General features: G+C 34.1%; 1 protein-coding gene and 1 pseudogene across 11 annotated transcripts in view; one reads left to right on the forward strand and one right to left on the reverse strand.

Annotated features, from left to right (window-relative positions):
- LOC119642096 (irregular chiasm C-roughest protein) overlaps nt 1-23,337 on the reverse strand; it is a 380,139-nt gene that overhangs the window by 326,054 nt on the left and 30,748 nt on the right. Inside the window, exon 2 of one of the 11 annotated variants that reach the window (XM_038041073.1) lies at nt 22,904-23,100. The exons of the other annotated variants lie outside the window; for them this stretch is intronic. The gene's annotated coding sequence lies outside the window, so the exon portion shown is untranslated. The remainder of the gene's footprint in view (nt 1-22,903; nt 23,101-23,337) is intronic. 11 annotated transcript variants of the gene reach the window in all.
- LOC119642068 lies at nt 992-3,217 on the forward strand (annotated as a pseudogene).

Below are 23,337 nucleotides of genomic sequence, written 5' to 3' on the forward strand. Positions count from 1 at the left end.
ATTGTTTGTAAATAAAAGAATCTTGAAGTAAAAACGTGCAACTGAATTTCTCTTAGAAAAAGAAAAACCACGATCTATTCAGAACCGTATTCAGAAAAGAATTTCGTAATAATATCATTAACAGCATCTTCCGTGCTGGATAATTTCGATTGCCTTGGAAAAAATCTCTTGTTGTTGCGGTACCTAAACCAGGGAAATCCGTCTTAGGGACGCGTAAGCTTGTTACCGATCATCTCCGAACTGATTAACAGATTATATGATTAAATAATGTTATCCCCTATATTAACGCGCTTTGTTATTTTACTTCAACACCAAGTTATATTCAGGCAATTCCATGACATTTTAAAACCAACTTTTTATCGGATATACACAGGAGACATGCAAAAACAATACTTTACGCACATGTTCACACAGCCACTATAAGAACACTTGCAAACCACAACATGGCGTCAAGACAAGTCTAAAACAATATTGCCATCATAGAGCAGTGGCTGCAAAAACGTCATATCAACGTTAGTCTAGCAAAATGCACTCCACTAACTATTCATTGCTTTGAAAAACCCCAGAAAACCCACGTCAAATATTTGGGAATCGACTATCTTACAAGGACTCACCGTGTAAGTGCCCAGTTAACTCAAATAAAATTGCAAACGAATGAATTATGGTGGCTGTTAAACTCAAACTCAAAACGGGGTTTACATAATAGTATAATAAAGCAGATATAATGCTGTTATTACGCCAATACGGTCCTGTGGAACACAATAACAGGGAGAAGGTTACTACTCAAACGCTGCCAAAATACAAAGAAATCACTCAAATACTCTGCGTACGATAACAGGCGCTCCCCGATGCCTAACTAATTCAAACATTCAGAGGAACTGGTCGTAGTAGACGTAAGTAAGGAAAGAACGAACAGCTAGTTTACTGTCACGATATTTTTACTTAATTCAGAAAATCATTCTTTGTCTTCGTGAAAAGTTTACAAAAGTCAATGTTCGGCTTCCTGCAGTCGGTGCTTGACCAAAGTAATGGTTTCGAAGGATCTAGGACTGCGTCTGCATCCCAGCCACCTGCGCAAGTGCCAACAAGTAATGAATCGCCCCAAATCACGGCGTGTCAGGGCACATCAGAAGGCAACACACAAACTAGAGTTTGTGAAGAAAGGAAAAACAAAAAAAGTTTTTCACGTATTGAAAATAATCTTTTAAATTAGCACGCAAGCTTCACACTGGTAAAAACACAGTAAATGAAGATGTAAAGAAGAAAAACTGTGAACGTCGTAAACTACGACAGATGTTTGGAGCAGCAACCCGCAAAACACAAAAGAAGACAATTTTCGTCCAAAGCTGAGCGGAGTGGTGATCTCAAAAAGCAAAATAATATCAACCCAAAAAATGTAATATATTTATAAATGCATATATGTATGTATATATTTTAGCCAAGAGTCTCGACTAGCAACTCCAATGGTCGTGGGTTCAAATCTCAAGTGCGCCAGAGGTTTTAATAAAGCCGAAAGCCTTAGATGCTAGTGCTTTTTAAGACTTTGGAAAGAGAGAGAGAGAGAGAGAGAAAGAGAAAGTGAGAAGTTATGGAAAGAGCAAGAGAGCAAATCTCTTGCGTTTGTTAAGAAATCTTAATAGAAAGAAGTAAGACCATTCTAGTCGGACAAGGTTGAGTCTCCCCCTTCGCATCACCTAGAGCAATTATTCATTGAATTTCGTAATAATACAACAAAGACTATATCTTATTCCCATATAAAGGTGTCCTTTTTAGGAAACACATATGGGAAGTTTTCTGGTTGAGAGTATTATTACTCTTCACTTATTTCCTTTAGCCCCGTGTCAAGTGGCTGTTGCACTAATTTCCATCAGAAGCAGGTGTATTTCCTAGCCTTTTCTGCTTCCAATCACAAACGCTTACTCTATTTTAATCAAAAAGAGATTATTATGTATTTTTATATCCTATTTAATTCATTTATTTTTTTCTTTGATATAGAGCAAGCATGGTTTAAACCAGTGGTATACATATGGCTTATATGTCTAGGTTAACGATAATTTATATAACTTCAATCGTTTTATGCGATAAGATTTGTCCGCTACTCTTTGTGTACACAAACTTTAGCTAATTCGAGTTCACATATTTCAGCAAAGCATGCTGCAGATCACACGTATTATTTTTGAAGGCAGCACCGGACTTGCCGGCTTATTTTACATTTCCTTTCAAAATTAATCAAATTGAAAATGTTGCCTTATCTAATGTAAATTATGAAGAAAAAGAATGTTTAAGAAAGCTCAAGCATTAAGCAACCGATACCGCGGAAACCGCCTCCAACATTAGACAATTTCTCGCCAAATATTTTACATGAGATGCAAAGCACGCAAAATGTTGATGCCAGAGGCTTTACCTTTAGCACGCATTAAAAAAAATATGAAACTGGATGATAATGCGGAAATGATTGCCGCTGAAACCCCGCTTCTATTTGCCAAAGCCTTAGAATTGGATTCATACTGAGGAAAGCAAGCGACGTACCTTACAAAGATCAGACATTGCTCAAGCTATAGCTAATTACGACCAATTTGATTTTTTCATTGATGTTGTGCCACGAGAAGATATAAAGCCTTCTGGTCATCACCGGAAGCATGAAAGTGCACAACCGTCTACGTCTACATCTACGTGTGCGGATGGGCTAAATGCAACCTCATCGGCATCTTCGTCGGCATCAGTAACATACATTAGCTCAATACCGGCTGCTGCAAGCGGCGGTGTTGTAACTGGCGAAATGATTAACGTAACTACACTAAAAAGTGAAGCTTTAAATACTATAGCAGCTGACCAAGTGACAACAAATGCCTCATTGGCCACTACTAATAGTAGCCAAACTGCAGAAGTAGTAACTGCCGGTCAGCCTATCTAGCAGCAGGTTCAAATCATGAAGCAAAGTGGCCATCATTCAACGCCACAAATGCAATATTTTATCACAATGCCCGGACAACAACCAGGCCAACCACAGTTGGTACATCAATTGCAGTTGCAACAATAGCAACTGCAGCCGCAAAATTTAACAACGGCAGGTCTTAATTTGGTAACTCAGCAACCACAACAATTGATATTAACAGTACCTGCGCCCACCAACGCTAACGCAACTCTAACTAACCACCCGCAACAAAGCGGTTTATTGCACAATTTGGCACAACAGCAGCTGCTATTGGGCCGCTGAGGATATGCTTAACTTTTTGTAAATTTCTTAACTGCCAGCTTCTTAAGCAGCCGTTTAGGTTTTTATATATCAGTTATGTGTGTATATATATATGTACCTGCTATTAAGCGATAATTACAGGAACACCACCGAACTTAATCACTATAAAATTCTGTGCCCGTTTAATGATGTTCATTCCTTGTTGCGTTTTCTGTTGTATGCTAACGGGGGCATAAATTGACCACTGCAACTTTGTGTAAATATAAGATCCCAATTGGTTCAAACTTAGCTCGAAAATGAACAATAGACCACCGTAATGGAATAAGTTCAGCACTCTAGAAACAAAATTCTAATCTATTGTTACGTCGGCAATTGATAACGTACTTCAAGCCATTTCTATTTATTGGTTCAAGTCGATGGGTATCAAAGATTTGGCTCCAAGGCGGATACATCTTTCTTGTTTGTTCTAAATGCAAATTTGTAGACTTACTTCTTTAACTCCATCGAGATTTGTATACCATTGATGTATTTATATTTATAGATTATTGATTTTAAAGAATAAAATCTCGTGTGAAATAATGTATAGGTAATGAAATGCATAACCATATTTGAAAACGAATCAATATGTTTGAATTGAAAATAAAAAGTTCCTTTTAAAAAGAAGATTGTTAGAAAGTTTATCTTATATGCTAGACGCTTTTTTTCGGGCTTTTTTATTTCTGGTGGGAAAATTTGAAACAAACGTTCTGCATTTTCTTGGGCTTTTTAAGAGAATATGAACATAATGAACTTGATAACATGAAATACGTAAAATAAACAATAAATATATATGGCGATGCATACAAATGACGTTTTCGCCATACCTCCTTTTGAATTGATATGTTTTTGTATGTTTTTCCATACCTCCTTTTGAATCAAGGCTCCCCTAATTACAATTAGCACGAACTTTGCTTTGGCTGATGTGTCGTGTCTTCTTTTCGATATGAATTGGTTATAGTATTATATATCGTTTTTCTCTACATTTTTAGTGCAAATTTACTTGTTTTTTTAAACTCTACCTTTTGGGCCTGATTGTATTTACTTATTTTATAGAATTATTTTCAATTTTCTTCGCTTTTTTTCAAATAAATATTTTTATCTAATTGAAACGTTTTTCATTGTTATTTGAAGCACTTTAATATATGATTCGAACGAATTGATAAAGCCTGAAGATATCCAAGAGAAATATCAAAATGTTACAAAGAGCCTAAGAGAGTATTTTAATAAGCCCTCGAGTAACAAAAATATTGTCATTCATTATAAAATATATTCTAAACGAAAGAGTCATCAGAAGGCGAAAGAGTTTCTTTAGTTCCATTATAATTAAGTACATTTTATATTATGCTAAAGACATTATTTTAATATAACTGCCAAGTTTTCATTTTTCAACAGTAAAACAACAAGAATGAAAAGTATAGTAATAGTTTTTCTGAAATTATATTACATTACATTACATATCTTCCTTCGTTCTCTTGCTTAATGGCTCACTTTTCTTCGGCTTCATAACGAAGTCAGTATGAAAAATTTTTTTGTATGCATACAAAATTTGTATGTGTTTTCGTACTTAATACGCTTAATCTCCAAAGTATGCAATTTTTAAAATAGCTTAAGGTGTTCGGTTTAGAAAAAGAAGCGATGAGGAAATAGACTATATGATGCATAAATTAACTGAAAGCTACGATCAAAATATAAATTTCTTTTTTATTTCTCAGCACTTAAAACATAACTAACAACCTGACCAATAACAATCAGAGTAAGGATTTTTATTTAAAACCTTTCTGGGAAAACAAGCACAAAACGCAGAATAATAGAAAACAACAGAATTGCCCTGAGACTCTTTTTTTCCTGTATTTAGTTTTTGCTAAGAGACTCCAGAGACGAAATATTAATTTGAAATGTTTCATGCACGAATTTAAATCCACTTGAAAGTTGGTCATAATACCCACCCTAACCCACTGGCGGATTGTTGTTGTCACTGGTTCTCGGAAGATGGAGAAATTCACGTCGTAATTTATAAATTATGCAAACTAACCCGCTCTTTTATTTGGCTACAGTGCCTGTTCATTGTCAGCACCGAATTTTATAATTTTTCAATAGCTTGGATTCAAATAGCCAATGAAAATCGTTTCCTTGATAAATGTTGCAAATGAATTGAATTTAAACTGCCAGCCATCAAAAATTGGCCGAAAAAAGACCACATAAGAAAAATATTTATAATCGGTAAGGAAGTAAATAAATAAGACGGTTTCTAGCTAAATGCTGCTCTGGGGATTTGTATCGTTACTTTTGAGATTCCGCGAAATTTGTTTTGTTGGCATTATACTTTTTGTAGACTTAAAAGTTTGCTTTTTCTATTTATTTTTTATTGAAAATCAAAGATTGCTGCCAGAAAGGTTTTTCTTTTTGTCGTTCGTAGTTGCTGTTGTCTTATTTTTTTTGTATTAAAGTTGATAGAAAATGAGTCTAAATTTAGTACGAGTCTTGTTGACCTTTTCAGTTTTACGTTTCCCTTTCTCGGTTTTATATGTGCGCTTAGCATATATTTATGTTTGCTTAGCTTCATGAATGTTTAATGAGCACATTAAGCATTGCAAAAGCACTTCATGCTGAATTAATTAATAGCGTATTTTAAGGCAATTTTAAGTTGAGAAAAACGTTGCTGTTCTTACTGCCGCTGTTGGCAAGCACTTTCTGCGGCTATGGAAAAGTTTGAAGGTGTTGAAAATTATGAATTTAGGTTGTGACAAGTGGCTCTGACTTGTTCTACATTTAAAGTTTTTGTACACAAGTATCAGTTAACTTTTCGAATTTATTTTTGGGGACAATAAATATTTTGCGGAAGCAAATTACTTAAGGAAACGCTTTTTTCCAACTTAAATTTTTTGTGGCGAAGTTCTGGTATGTACTCAAATGCTGTAAACTTTCATTGCATAGTTTTGGTTACTTAAGACATAGTTTTCTTTTTTCTAAGTACTATTTTAGTTACTTTCTAATAAAATGGTGAAAATATGTTTTCTAATTGAGTTCAGTAAGAGGCACTAAGTAAGTGACCTGAGGCAGTTTACCACTTAAAGGCATGCAGTTTATCACTTAAGGGATTTAAAGATAATTCAACACTTTTTAAAAACAAGAAATTAAGAAAAAAAAAAATTTAAGCGAATTTTATTTTACTCCTATTATTTGTGAAGCCAAACATGCGAAGATAACTTTGAATGGCTTAATTATGAGTGGAGTTACCTCCACATTCAGAAACAGTTACCGCAAAAAGAGTCCACGTAGATACTCTTTAGATAGAGGGCCTGGTAGTTTCCTTCCTATCGGGAAAAAGTTTACTCCCGAAACCGCTCTTAAAGCGAATTTAAGGAACCATAAGAAGCATTAGGAAAGCTATTTCGTCTTGAACTAAAATCAAAGAAAAACGCAGTCTCGAGGTCTTTTGGGATAAACGTTTTCAATTCTTCGCTTCGCTTATTTAAGGTTGAAAAAAAGTTTTCTGTTTAATTGATTGAAAGCGTGAAATTATTGCCAGATTTGATTTATTTTCTATTTATTTATTTATGTATTTAATTGCACATTAATCTCAACTAAAATAAATTAACAATCGAATTCAATTGGCTCTTAGAACTAAATCTTATACTTAATAATATTACGTCGGAAACTATGAAATGGGCGTTTTTCGTTTAGTCTGTGCCTGAGAGAGATATATTGTAACGTGCGCTCGATATTTTTTTCGCGTTTGTATGACATTTTTATTTTACTTTTTTCCTAAACCAAATGGAAACAAAAAGCGATTTACATTTACATTTTATGAATTCAGAATTTTATGATTATCAAAAATACATATACTTTATAGAGTTTCAAAACTTCCTCTTGCGTGTTGCAGACCTTACGACAAAGTGAGTGTAGCCACGTCATTACGGGGTATATACAATTTAATAAACGTAGTCATGTCCGTCACGTGCCCGTTGTTCGTTTACTGATTGTTGTCTAAAATATACCTATATATACATATACGCTTCAATACGCGTGGGCATTTGTTAAGTATACAGTCCTTGTCTCGTAACTACCGTCAGCTTTATTAACTTCACTCTTCGCTTCTTTAGTAAAACCAATCTAAATTTACAAATCACTTGCATTGCAAAGTAAAATATTGAAAATCGAATTAAAAATCGAAAGTAATCATTAGATAATTGTATTAAAATGCGATGTACTAGGGCATTGAAAAGCCATGTTTAGAAAGAACTGTGGGTAAATCATCGGCCAGCTGATGATTTGGAGAAATATTACCAATATTAAAGCCATGATTACAGGCCAAATGTAATCCCGTCTATCCCACATGCAATCCCAGAAACACTTAAACATATAGGAGGGTATTTTTAGGCCGATAATTACGAGCTTCTACTGTTACAGCACCGTCATTGGCAGCCATTGTATTTAGATCGCAGCCACGCCATTATGACGATCGCGGTTGTCCAATTCTTTTCGTACGTTAATTTTTTTGCAAAGCGAAGCGACTGAAGTACGTAAATGCAAATGATTTGATGCTAGGTAGTTATAACTAATATTCAGTAGGCAGAAGCTGCCATCCACTTAGTACGGCGACAGCTTATGCTTACTCTCCTAACAAAACAAAAGTCTCCCCTGCGTACTTAGAATTATAGTTTTTGTCGTGTTGCTTATTGCTTTTTCTAAATATTTGTTTCTACAATATTATATTTTAGGACATACGGCAACTGCGTATTTCTTTCGTTCTCATTAAAGGTTTTAATTTAAATTATTTAAGGAGTTGTTTTATGTTTGGCTAAGCGTTTTTTTAATGTTTAATTAGCAATTATCTGCTATATCAAACAGATGCTAAGGCCACTTATTTGCTACATGGGCCATTTCCCTTTTAATATTCTGCAGTGAAAAAAGATAATGAAGAGACGAACACACGGACGAAGCTTAACTAAGTGCACACTCTTATCTTTAGATTGTCAAATACTTCTTGGAAATGCACTTTTAGATTGTCGAGAATACGTTTCAGAATTTTATTGATGTTTTCTTGCGTGACCACCTATCTTGGGCGCCAACTGCGCTCAATGTTATCGTTACACGAGCTCGCCTAAAATAACCAAACCTCCGAGAATTCGCTGGATTTGAAGAAGGACCTTAACACTTTGGAAGCCTCTACTAGATTCGAACGGTACTTTTTTCCGTAGAAAAATAACGTTTAATTAACATGGAAAACTCGTATTCCACTCATGTTTTAAATAGACGAAAAGCAGCATCATTAAAATTAGTGCAACTTACAAACAAACGATTAAAATAAGACGAAGTTTTGGAGGTGCCATTTGTGGTTTGGAACTTTCTACAAATATTATGGATTTTTTGTGTATCGGTCTTTTGAACTATTCACTGATGTCTTATAATAATTTGTAAAGTGATATTTACCATATATTGTAAAGGATACAAAATAAAACACTATTCTGATGTAAGGAGTGGTCGGTTTGCTCTTATTTGTAACTGTAAAACACTCAATATATAAGTTTTTAGATTTCATATGCGGAAATAGCCTAGGATAATAAGTAAATTTTGAGTTTGCTTCCCTAATTTTTGGGAAGGAGAAAATTTCAGCAAAAACTGATAAAGAGGCGAACCTAACCAGAATAATTCGCCATTAATTTTCCTTAGGTGCTGGTAACAAACTCCTAGAAAAGCATTAAACAATAATGTTGACGGACATGTGTCAGGTAATGACCAAGTAACATGTTCCTATATTTGTGTTTCATTGCCACAATTCTACGGTTTCATAAGCAAACCCAATTAAAAATCTCATTAACATATTCTCTTATAAAAAAGTTCTTTGATTTTCTTCTAGCAGAAAATTGCTTGAGACGAAGTATTGAATACATTGCACGGATTAGTAAAGAACTTTTAAAAAATTCGAATGACACAGCGGTAAAAGATTGGGAAACAAAATTGAATTTTATGTGATAAAACATAATGTATTATCACATTAGTAAAATTTGCTTTCTCAAGCTTTCTATTTAAAAATTTATTTAAAGATTTTTTTTCAATGTTTTATTTTAAGTTTAAATGCCGCTGTCTAATACTACTTCCAAGTAAATTTTTTTAATCAATTTTAGACGAAATATAAACTTAAGAAAAAAAGAAAGAAAAAGACACAAGGCAGAGAGGAAATTATTAACCTAGATTCAAAGAGACCCAATTTCCTGCTCCCTTTTGCTGCTGCTTCTACTTTCTGCGTCACCAACCACAGCTCAGCTAAAATCATTTACTATCATTGACAGCTATATGTTTAATCATTTCCTGGCGTTCTAGTTCTAGTTTCTTTTTTGCTTTTGGTACATGAAATGATTTACATCTGATATGAAAAGATAGATGGTTGGATGAATGGATAGAAAAGTGTATAAAAATATTTATTTTCAATGCATTTAAGTGTAGGTTGCTATGAGAAAGAAGAAGAATATTTTTTACAATTCTAAATGAAAAAAAACTATAACATTCCTTAAGGCTTTAATAAAAACTAACTTTTTAAGTACAGCTTTTGCAAAAATGTTACTTAATTGTTTTGATGTTTCTGAGTGATACACATTATATTGTTTTGCATAACTCTTAAGGGTAAGCCACAAAATATGATTGTATTTGATTTTCTCATTCATTTTCTGAGATAATATTAAGCTGCTCATATTGTCCGTAATACATTAGAAAGTCGAGGAATTTTGCAAGTAGTTAGGCAATTTAATCTTTACCCCTCTCTCTCTTTCTCTCTTTGCCAGTCTGTACGCCTAGCTTTTGTTAAAACTATTGCGTCCCTAAAAGCAGAATATAAATCCGGGATTCTATATATAAACGTATATGTAGCCGATATTTGCTTTAGAAATATTATAATTTTTATTTCTTAAGTTTTTTAATCGAAACAATCTTAGACTTACAACTAGTCGAGTGCAGAAGGCGAAACGCTGCCATTGAAACGAAATTAGCTGCAAGTTTGCACGCTATCTGGTTGCTACTGCTTCATAAACAACTTGAAAGTATATAAGCGATTTTAACAGGCATATGATACCACTGGCGTCATTTTCTTTTAGTTTCCTAAACGTAATGCTCTTGTATTCGTAACTAAGTACTAGTTATCAGTTCATACGTATTGTTATGACAGCTGTGCCTACTGTGAAATTCGCCTTAGTTAAGTTGAAATTAATAAAAAACAAAGAGAAAAAGGAAGAAAGACTCCAAGACTTGAACTCCAAGAATTATAAACGTTCACAAAGAAATGATTACATAGCTACTGAGTTAAGGCTGAGAAGAAATAAACTTTTTCAATGTTTTACGATTAAATGACAGGCTTAAAGCTTACTTTCAATGAATATTCTGCTCCATCAAAGTTTCCTGTTTATATATCAAATAAAAGAAAGACTTTTGTTTAAAGTAAAATCCTTTGCTTTGAGAACAACTACGTTATAATTACAATAGTTATTGCCTTGAAGTTGAGCGCGCAGTTTATACTCCAGAACAACTGTATTAGTTACGTTTTCGTCTCTATCCCCTTTTCTTCGGTCGTTTCTCAGCCATCTAGAGGCTTTCTCCAACCCCATGACAAGTTAGCTTAGTTGTTTGTTAGAAAACTTATACAACCGGTTGCCATTTTGTTGCGTAACGTATAGAATAAAGTCGTTTGCTTACACATACTTTCATACTTTTGCATTTTTATTTTACATTAAGTTTATATAGAAGTCTATAGAAGGTATTTGAACTGTAAATGAACAATCACTTTTTTTCTTCTTAAGTAAACTTCGAAGAAAAAAACCCAAGAAAGGAGTTTTCCTACTTTCTTCTTTTATTCACTCAATAGAAAAATACTTTTCTTCCCGAGGGATATTTTTCCTTCCCTTCCTCCTGGTTTTTTTTTTTCCTTTAAACTAATTTATCAATGTCAAGTGTAATTTTTATTGGATTTTTCTTGTAGGTTGCCGTAATGTCTTCTCCTTCATAAAAGTATTCATACCATGGAACGATGAGGAGGTTTTTTTTGAAAGGTTTTCAGAAACATGTTGAATGAAATGTGTTTTGATAAGTTTTATAATTAAAATTGAATACTTATCTAGCATCCCGATGGTAGGGGACAGATTTCATTATTGCCATTATGGCTTAAAAATACACAATGTCAGTCTTCGTATACAGTATAAACACGAAGTAAATAGTTTTCAACTACTCATATGGCAAAAAGGTAAAGCGATGAACACATGTAGTCCTAGCAATAATTGATTGAAAGACTTGTTATCATAAAAAGGGTTAATTTTCAAAGCAAACGAATACGTTTATGCATATAAGAAAAAAGGTATCACTTTGATAATCAAATTAGGACTATTAGCTGGACGGAAACACATAGGAAAGCTTGCTTAATGAAAGTCCGCTGATTGTGCTCGCAGAAGGTTTCGGCAGAATAGGCAAATTAATACAATTCGGAAAGTGTTGCTGGTGCTTCCTTACATTTCTAAAGTTCTGCTTTGCTTTTTTGAAAAGTGTGTTCAGGTGTGACGTGACTTAAATTTGCCTGAAAGTTGCACAGTCAAGATGACTTTTCATTTAGAAACCTGCTAAGAATGCTTCAAAGTTGCTATGAAACTCATTTCATTTTTCAAAATTTACTTTTCCTAACGTTCTTCTCATATTTCCCACAAATATAAGTTTTTTCTTATAAATATTTTTTGTACTCGTTAGCACTTTAATGACAGTCCGATTAAATTTCATCATCTATAGCTTGCAAACATAACTGTGCTGGGAAAAACTATAACAACTTCCTGGGAACAGAAGCACATTGACTTCGTCATTAACTTTGTAATATTTTAACATTTTCAATAGATTTTGACCGGCAAGGCTGACGTGCTGTTATTTAGCGTTACATTCCGGGTTGGGTTAGCCATGACAGTCACTTTGTCTCCAGGAATTTCAATTGGAATTTCCAAAAGTGGAAAACTGAGCCAGGAAACCAGAATATGACAATAACTAATAAACTAACGGGCTTGTAAAGAACTGATAACTTTTTGCGCTTGTTGCTTAACATCTACCCGAGTTCTCAAAGAAACCGATTTAAAATACATTTCGGGCATTCCGTCCACGCAACTAAAAGTATATATTTTATTAACAAGAAGGTATGTATGTGTTTATATGCTTGCTTATGAAAGTATATAACTCTCTCATCTCTTTTACTTTTTTAATCCAATTTTTGCGAAAAATTGTCAACTTCTGGTCTTTTAGTGTATTCGTTACGTCTACTATTTAGACACACTTTCCCTTTTTTCTTTACCTGTCAAAAGAAAATTTAATTTGAATTTGCCGTAAAGTGATGTATATATACTGAAACGTCGGTATAGAGGCATTTTTTATTTTGTGCGCATAGTAGTAAACGACGCACCGTCCAAAATATTATGGAAAAACACTATTTCGGCTTACGTCTGCATTAAACATATTCTTGGCTTAAAGGGAAGAGAATAGAAAATAGAAACGGGTTTAAAAAAACAATAGTAAACATTTCTTTCTTTTATATTTTATTTTACATGTGGTTAACTGGCAAGATATAAGTTAATAGCAAAGTACTCCTTTATATAAATAACTGAGAGATGAAGTATAGATTATAGCTTACCATTGAATAATGTGGTGCTACACAAGGGATATTAAGACATGCGCGTCCTTCAGTTAAATCAATGGCCTTTCGCTGAGCATATTGGACAAGTTTTTGTTTGTTGTATTTTGTGTTGCTAACATAGCGTTTCGCTTTTATTATTTTTGCTTAAGTTGCAAAACATAAGAGTTACACTTCCTAAAATAACAAACCAATTCTAAAAATAACAAAAAGAAGAAGCTTCGGAACTAAACACATCCAAAGACAAAAGAGAAACAAAAATCCGAAGAAGCGAAGAAGGTACTAACGGCAAACGTCCAGTGAGAAAAAAATAGGCGTTGTCTAAATAGAATCGAAACAATTCATGAAATCCTAACAGTAACGGTCAAATAAACCAACACCACCAGCAACACCAGCAATAGCAACAGTATTAGCCTACGACAACAACAATGGTAACAACAATATAACAATATCATCACAGCGAATACATATGATACGAAAACAACAACAAAACAAGGATAGCAATAGCACAAATTGAAATAGCAAAAAAAACATAAAACGAACAACACCAAAAGCAACACTGACTAAAGCAAAACCAATAGTGCAACCATCTGAAAGCAACAAAAGTACGAGTAACAAGAAAATCAATAGTAACAACAGTAACTGCAATAATAAGAAAACACAATATCAAGTGCAAATGTAAAAACCAACTATACATTCATAATAATAACAACAGTAGCAACGTAGGCATCAGCAATCACAATTGCGACTTCAAACAACAAATGTAGAAACTACCAAATACAAAAGTACGAACAGTAGCAATACCCGGAGCTACAATACAAACAAAACAAGAACACGATCGATGAAAACAATGAGAACGGCAATAGTACTATAGCACAAATACGAAGCAATACAACAAACATACTCGGTAATAACAGCAACAGCACCAACAATCGCGACAACATCAACAACGACAATTAGAGAAACCACAGATGAAACAGCTCCAACAGCAACAGAAACACCAGAAATAGACTACGTAGAAGCTAAAATTTGCATCAACCATCCAGGCCTTGCCTCTCCACAAGAGAAATAAAAATGTATTCTATCACCCCTTTAAACCCCATCCAACATCATTTGCGCTGGGAATTGGTTGTAGCATAGCCATATATGGTGAGCGGTCGATCGCTAAGGACATAACACTGACCGGTCTACCTATCTACAGCTACGCCTACCACTACTCGATGGCACAAGCCTTTCAACTCGACTAGAATCATTACGTACCGTCAGAAAGTTCGGAATCAACTACTGCTATATATACGCGGGCTGTTGAGAACAGTTACCCAGCAGATATGATTTTCACTTACTTGGATATTGGCAATCTTCAAGCAAGTTAGAAAAATGCCAGCATGGCCCTTATTGAAGGTATTGCAAGTATGATATATTTCTAGGGCCACGATACCGCCTGTCCCTTGACTTTTTCATCCAAGATATCAACTTTATCAGCCGCATCGGATGCTATTTGATGAAAAAGAGTCGGGAGTGATGCGTTGGATTGGTTTCCCATTATTTCAACGAACGATCAAAGGTTTTGCACCTTTTTGGAGTCGTTGCTCGCGCAGAGCTTTTTCCCAATGCAATGCCTGGTTGCAAGCATTTTTAGATTTTTTGCAAAATTCATTAATTTCATCGTTTGAGTTAAGATGTTGGAGAATGTGGAGGATATTGTGCTAGATAGAACGTCAAAGCCGTTAGAGGAAACCATTCTATCTGCATTTAAGTTTCTGTATCTGGAACCCGAAGTAAAACGTGTGCGTTCGGATAGTCGATTTCACCAATGGAGATGTAAATTCGGGGTCCTGACTGTTGTAATATACCATAAGGTTTCTCTGTGATGTGAAACTATGAATAATTTGATATCCAAGTAAGTGAAAATCAATCCAACCCATTCCCAAGAAGGTTAACCCGAAAATTCTGCTAATTACCGATGTATGTTCTGCAATAGCCAAAACCATGGAAAAAACCGTTAACTACCACCTGGTAAGATATTTGCGATAGAGACTATAGGATTCGCAAGAATAGATCCACTGGAGACTTAATGTTCTTCCTCAGCAAGAAATGAAGCCAAGCTATTCGCTATTTCGCCGAACGTAAGATCGTTGTACTTGACATCTCAAAAGTCGAAGAAGAATAACGTCGCTGAGAATTTCACTATATTCATATCGAGTTTTCTGAATAACCGTTCAATAAAAATTCAAATCGACTGCAGGAGAAACACAGAGCTCTGTTTTTTCTCTTTCGCTCCTCTTGGTGTTCACCAACGACCTTTCATGAATAACAGGGAGTCCTTTATTTTTTTTAGACTATAACACCCTGTATCAGACGTATTCTTTTACCATACCCAGCAGCACTAAAATACATCAGAAAGGCTACATGATGAATGACAAATTACATCGTATCTTTAAGTAGTAGAATTGGATCAAGGTGATGACCTTTAACGCATAGAGGAAGTGTCGTGTAACTAAATTTGAACTCGGTATTGTCATTTTGCGAGCAGGAGAACGTCAACAGCAAGCGCCATACAGACACGCAGACGGACAGACATGGCTAAATCAATTCAGAATTTCACACTGATCAAAAATATGTATACTTTATAGGGTCTCTGAAGCCTCCTTTTGGGATATGAAAAAAAACAAAATGGGCTTACACACATTTTACAGTGGTGGATGTGAAAATGTAGCCATAAGAACGAAAATTGTCGGAATTGTTTGTTCTCCCCATGGTTTTCAAAAATTATGTTGCGAGAAAAAAGGACTTGGAGTATTTTGTAAACATGTTTTTTTAATACCATAAATTTTTCACCACATTTTTTGAATAGCTTGCAGCCACAGGACATAGACATAAAAATGCCCTTTCGCGTTCAACTATTATTTTTAATGCTCTTTCCTCGGGGTTTGTATGCGCGTTTACTGCATTTGTCGAAGGCAGAATCGCATGTTGTACGTTTCAGATGTAGCGAAATGATGGAGGAAACGCAAGAAAATAAATAATTCTGTAGCCAAATTTTCAATCGACACCAAAAACTTGATCCCTAGTTTGTAATTTATTGGCAGAAGCATTGAAAGCTTTCGAATTGCTCTTACCCTCCTATCGTCCCAATGAAGCTAAACTAAAGTATTTTTGTTTGCGCTTTCCTGAACGCAGGTATCGGCGGATAGTTTGTACGTCCACGGTAGGGTTTTTTTGATATAGGCACCCCTTTTTTGAAAATTTCATGAAATAAATGATTTTTCCTACGGTCTAGAATGTTGAAAGTATCTCTCATGCCAACAAAAAAAAAAGAAAAAACAAAAGTTTCGGAAAATTTAAAGCGACGTCCTCTAGTCTAATGGTATATCAAGGGGCTACTTTCAAATCTGAGGTACTGAGCACTGAAAGTGGCGAAGTGCACCTAAATAAATCGGAAAACATTCTGACGGCAAATCTGAACAGCATTCAAATGTGAACCATCTGTCAGAATTAAACACGAACTTAAATAAACTTTTTTTGGGTTTTGAACGTCGGTTTGTGTGGTGGCAAGAAATTAAGATGAAATCGTAACAATTTTCAGAATAAGACAATTTGAAAGCACGTGCATACGTTATTTGAGGTAAATAACAAAGTTTATTAATAGAGAAATTCGATCGAATGACTGCCGTCTTTTTATATTCTTAAAAAAGAGTAATTCTGTCCATAAATTCCTTCCTTAAGTTTTCCCCTGTTTAAATTAACGTAAGTTTAAAGAAGATAAGAAAAAAGCAATCAATCATCAGTTACGGTTGAGTAAATTTCAACACCTTTCCCTTCTTTGGCTTACTTTACATTGTAACAACTTGTTACAAGTTGTTTACTTTCCTAAAGATGTCACAATCGTTATGAAAAGTAATGTAATGCATACCGATGCGCGCAGAAACATCCAAGGATTACTTTCTTAGTCTTTTTACTTACACCCGGGGTAAACATTGCTCGCAAAAGAAAAGAGAAAAAAAAATAGTACAACAATCCCAAGGTTTGTTAATCTAGGTTATTGTATTTCATTGCCTTATGTTAGTTGGAAGAGCAAAACGAAAAAGTACAAAAAGAAAATAAAAATGCAAAGAGTTTTCTCTTCCTGGAATGTTAAGCCTATAAATATATAAAATATTTTTGAAAATGTTACGTTTGAAATGACGTGTTTTTTCCTCCCATGTTTTTATGCACAGGTTTTGTGTACTCGTCCAACACGAAAGTATATCCCATTACCCATCTAACTAATTGCCCGTTTCCTTGCTCCTCCTAGTTTTTTTAACGTTTTGAATTTAACCTCACCGTGCAAGTTCACTTCCTTTATGCATGTATGCGACTAACTAGAAAATTGCAGTTCGTTTTTTGAGCTTTCTCGCTCTAGAAGGTTCTTTAATCGAACTCCGTTCCTTCGGAGAACATGAAGCTATCGAAGTCAATTTCTCTTTGTTACCGTTCCACATCCTATTTAGGGTTAATAAATTTCCTTTGACGACCTCTTTCGATCGTTCTGCTCAAGTTCCCATTTATTGTCTTTCACTCATTAGTTCTAGATTAAACTACCGAGTACAGCTACCGCATTTCTATTCGCGTATTCATCAAAAGAAACGGAAAAGGGGGAGCAGCATATGCGGGAACGTGCAACCCAAAATATTAGGTATATATCGAAACTACAATTAGTTTAAATTTTAAGTTATTGAATGTATTATCTGTCAAAGTGAAAATTGATTTTTGTATTTAAAGTTGCCAGCTATTTGTAAAAGCTCATATTGCTTTTATATAACGGAAAGGAACCTACACGACATCATACTCACTCGCATAAGTAACGTGTTGCTTACGGGACAAGCTTGGGATAAAATTTTTCAAAAGCATTCATTTAGAAATGATATATATGTATAATTAACCCTACGCCTGCTTAGGAACTAATACGCACTCACATTTCAAACACTTATTATTGTGAATAAGCGAAAAGAATAATAAAGGCATCTCTAAAAACGACACACGGAGAAGATTTATGCAAAAGTTGCTGAAGATATGGCTGACGTTTGAAAAATTTGAAAGGATTTACTTGTTTTTCAATATAAATGAAATTGCTAGTGTTAGAATATATAGTCGTAATATGAAGAGCAGTTTGATTTACACTCTGCTCATCACATTGTAACTCTTGCTTAAGCGACGCTCGCATAATTCTTAAATTAATGTGTGCAGGGCAGGGACTGCCCCAGGGAAACATTTGGGGATTACATTTGAAAAATTCCGACTCTGACGTCTACTATGTTAATTCGTTTTCAGTTAATTTTCAAAACTAATACATTGCAGTACTTTATGTATTTTTTATTTTTGGCTTCGTTTACGTTCTGTGTTGCGTTCATATTGGCGCTCTTGGGTTTCTATGCTGGCGTCCTTTTCTCGTATTATTCCCTTATTTTCACCTTAAGTCTATGACTGTTTCCAACATTGATTTGCATAATTTTCAAGCTCATTTTGAAATCTCATCAAGAAATATATAAACATAGGCCCTGTACCATATACTTAGACTACTACCGAGTCACGAAAATTTAAAATTTCATGTGTTGGTTGTACAATGTAGAATTAAAAACGTATTCATATGAATCGATTTTTTATATTTATAAGCTACTCGTTAAAAATACTAATTTTTAGAAAGAAAAGTTTGGCTGCTAAGATTTTACAAGAGAAGTTTCTATTGATTTTGCACTCGTATAAGGAGTTTGTGTTTCAAAATCGGTTGACACGTTAATTTTAAATTATCCGTACGTCTTTGCCCTAATAGATATTTCTATACAAAATCTTAAAAAACTTCGTATAGTCGCTGAAAGAATTTGTTAGTGTTGAGTACTTTGAATTCCTCCGTCATCTATTGCCTAATCATAGCGATAATCCTAAAAAAGAAAGTCAAAGTCCAAGCTGCTAGATGAACTTTATACTACATAAGAAATAACGGAACCGAAAAATATAACGTAAAGAAACGTGTATAATTCGATGTTATGCCGTAAAAGAGCAAAAAAATCTCGTTTGTTGCAATTAGTTAAAGTTAATTCTTGATTAACATGGGTCATTTTGAGAGTCCCATCCCTCCTTTCGTCTGTCCGTAAATTATCCAAGTTGTCTCTTTATCTATTCTTTCTGTTCATTAGTATGTATAGTTATAATTATAATAACTTTTTTAAATCAAAGTAATAAATTTTAAGATTAAAGTAAAACGAGTGCTAGCAAACAATTTATTTTTTTGAAAAAGATGTACTGGATAGTTGTGTAATCAATCAGATTCCTTTAACAATGTATCAAGTATTTTATTTATGCTATCTTCTCCAGATACTTTCAAGATATGGGTGGTTTTTGATAATCCGATTGCGAATCTTCGAGTTTTGGAAAATTATTAAAAGATTTTGTCTACCAATGGAAAGCAAGACGTCGCAGTAAATCCGGTTGGTGCACCACTGTAATACTATGACAAAATATTTCCATTTTGATTTTCTCATTAATGGTTGCACGTAGCGGTGGAACGAGATTTAGCAAATAACGAAAACTTGTTTAAGGTAGACCTAAAAAGTAAGTAAGCAATAACTTTATCAATGACTTAAGAAAGTTTGCAGAAGTTAATATTTTGTAAAAGTTTTTCCCGAGGATGACATCGCTTTTGACTGTAACGAAGTCTTTGAAGATAAAGTTGTGAAAAACTCTTATACATTGATGCAGTCATACGCAAAAAAATACGATCAAAAGAAAAACAAACATTATTTTATGTCCTTTTAGGAAAGAATATCAGATGTCACAAAGACTAGAAAATTGAAAGCATTTAAGTGAAAGAATATGCTTTGCTTAGGCGGCTGAATAAAGCTTAGAGCAAGTTAGTAGCTCGAAAGCTGAGTAGAACTGCCTGACGAAAGAGAATATTGTACAGCATTGTCCAACATACATATGCACAGTACATTCTGCCTGTTCCCCATATAAGCACCCATGGAATTAATATAGTATTTGAAATAACGAATGCATTCGACTATCAATACGTCGAACCACCCCGATCGCCAAAGAGAATAAGACGGAAAACATACGCGCATTATTCTACGCGTTTGTACTAATAAAATCTAAATTGTATGTTACAATTTAACTCTGGTGGTACCAAGTGCGAATGCAGCTGAAATAAACTGCATGCACTTCCTAAGGATGAGTTAAATCGAGCGTGAGTTTGAATTGGTAAAAATTCAACCACAACCATAACAGCCAAGTATCAATTACCGCAGAAATTCTTTAAATGCTTAGAAGCCATAGCAATAGTCTGCGTCAAATATTAAGTTGACAAATTATTGAAATAAAAAATAAAAAAGAAAAATACTAATAATAAAGAAGAACAAAAACTTGCGGCAAAGAACTTGACATTAAGCAGTAAATGAGTTCTAAGCGTGAACGTGTGGGTCTTCTATGTGCATACCATTACTAATGTGATGGGCAAACCTTGCCGTAGTTATAAATGAATTATAAGTTTTATAATTTTTGTAAAGGAGTCCATGTGTAGAATAGCGTGAAACTATGAAAGTGAGTCTGAATACGAGTGTGCACAGATAAGTGCCTGTGTAAATGGATTGGTATGCGTGTAAGCTGTTAATACTTTTACGTTTATAGATCCGCATTTAGTCATATATTCATTGCGCTATCATTGAAAAGTATTATCTTCAATGAACTGCTATGTGGGGTTAAGAGCAGCGTTGAGATGTTTGCCTAGATTTGCTTATTTATGTATGTTTTGTGTATGTAAGTAATTAAAAATTTCCTTTGGAAGTGTCGTTAACACCTCATATTGGTGTTTGCTTTTTTTGTAACTTACATTTATTTCTTTTGCACAAGATATAAACTTCTATTTAAAGCTTAATAATATTCAAAAAGAGCCTCACAGATTAAGTGCGTTGGTGTGGGTGAAGCTGGCAAATTCTCATAAATATTAAAATTCATTAAGTGAAAAGTATTATATTTACGTGTATGGAAGCGTATATGCATGCGTGGTATTGTGTGTGAGTGAAATTGTTAGCATCTGTTCGCACAGCATATCTGTATACATTTAAAATGCATTTCATTAAGTATACAATTGGACAGACAAGCAGTCTACTTTTCCTTTTTGACGTTCCTTACTTTCATCATCTGCTGTAAAGCTTTATTAATATAATGCATATTCCTAGTGCGGTTGTTGATGCCTGTGCTATTAGTGTCCAGTACATTTAAAGCGTGTCAAGAAAATACCGGATACTATTAAGTAATCAAAAATTTTTTTTTATAATTATTAAAGTTCCTACGATTTTTTCCAAAATAGGCTGCTTTTAGAGCCAAATATTTAAACCAAAAGCTGGATGTACTGTGGAAACTTATCCTATAAGTACTCTTAGAAGCAGTTTTTAATTTCCTTTTCGGATTTGATTCTATTTTCAATCAATCAACCTAATTTTTTATGTCCTTCTGTGGTAGCAATGTCGGTTTCAATTCCACATTTAAAATATTGGCTTGAAGTTAGGCAAGTTCACGGTTCATGCTTTTTACTCGAAACTACAACAGATAAAGTCTTAAAAATTTCAAGTAAGTTTTATGAATGATTCTGTAAAACCTGTACGGAAGTGGAAAAACTATGCCGCATGCCCCCAAATATTGGAAGGTTCTATAATTTTACTGTGCCGTTCATTTCAAATAAAGGTAGTGACTTGAAAAAATATAATTTGCTAATATACTTCATATTAAAGGATGTTAAGGAGAGAAATTGGGAAAAAACCGATAATGCGTACTATGTGCAACTAAGAATGTCGATTACCTCAGTCAGTATTGGGCAGTTCAAATCTCAAATGCCGTAGGGTTGACTTTGACCGTAGATCCGCATTCGATTGGGCGCGTATCTATGCCGGCACAACATGGTCCAAATTTTTTCAACGTGATATCTCCTGTTTTGAAGACAATGTTCTTCACTAGGTTTCTAGCATCCTTCAGTAATCCTGTCCACGAAATTTGAACGGGAATATAGCATTAAAAGATGTTTTTTGATGTACTACGGTCTACACTCTTCCACCGTTCAACACCTCTTAAAGGGTTTTTCATAGACAAACCCTGGAACTTTTTTGAGAAAATCTATATTTCATCACTTGTTTATGGATACACCATCATAAGTTTTAACATATATAAAATAGTATTTGTATCTGCACAACTTCTCCTTTGACTCTCTGTGTTACTGCTTCTCCCTACGAATACGCGACATAAGTTTCATATAAGTGCGGGTTATATAAATGTATAAATGTCTACTGTAATAACAGTATCTGGTAGGTTGCTGCACAAGCTGTTGCTGGTTCTGCTGTCATTAGTTCAACTAGAACTACTACTACCACCATTACGCATTCACGAATGTTTGTTTGTTTGCAATTAAGAAAATTAAATTGAAATTGCTTGACATTATATAATTCAAACTGTATATGGTTGTTCTATGTGCACTAATTGAAGTTTATTATAAATTGAAAACTTTCTATGGATGCATAAGTACGTGTACGAAGTACATACTCATACACTATATATGTATATATATGCATTTATGTATAGAAGAACCCAAGTTAAATTTTTAATTTGTAAAATTATGCTGCCGAAGGCTACTGCATATCCTTAGGAACTCACCGAAAATATATTTTGTAAACGAGTTATTTATGGCTTAATAATAAAAACTGTGATTTATCAAATCTGCTTTGATTACTTGGAAATAAGTTTTACTTTTCCTTGCAAACTATATTGAAATTATTTCAAGAATTATGTATTATTATTATCTGATCGCAAAAAAACTCTACACAACTAATATTCACTGAGCTGTCAAAGTTGCACAGCTTTAAACAACATAAAGTGAACAATTTTTCTGGATTTAAGAGGAAAAATAATGGAATGGTTCGAGGAGGATAGGTAAATAGGAATAGGAGGATAGGTAAAAAAATTTAATTTCCAATAAACACGAAATTATAACACTTTCTTACCTCGATTGCTGGTAACTTGTAATCGTTTAGTTGGTTTAAAATATTAGCCGAGCAAATTAATCACAATTTATCATGTGTGAAAGGAAAAAACGGCGACTTAATTGTTCACTTTCGGTATTTCACATATATGGCATTTTTTTGCACAGTCAAGGTCTTTGCATGGTAATATTTTGCGTATTTAATATGCCAAAATATGTCTGAAATAAAAAGGGTTTCCGAACCGCATTAATTTTTTATTTTTAGTTAAAATAAACTTACGCAAAAGAACATGTAAACAGTTGGTCGGGGCTTTTCAAGAGTGGTGATTTAAATGTTACAGGCAAGGAACACGAAAAATCTCCAAAAACCTCCAAAGAATTGCAAGCATTGTTGGACGAAGACGATATACAAACGCCAAAACAACTCGTAGACTAGTTGCGTCTTACAAAAAGCTG

The sequence above is a fragment of the Glossina fuscipes genome, unplaced genomic scaffold (assembly GCF_014805625.2).
Source record: "Glossina fuscipes isolate IAEA_lab_2018 unplaced genomic scaffold, Yale_Gfus_2 213, whole genome shotgun sequence".
Lineage (NCBI taxonomy): Eukaryota > Metazoa > Arthropoda > Insecta > Diptera > Glossinidae > Glossina > Glossina fuscipes.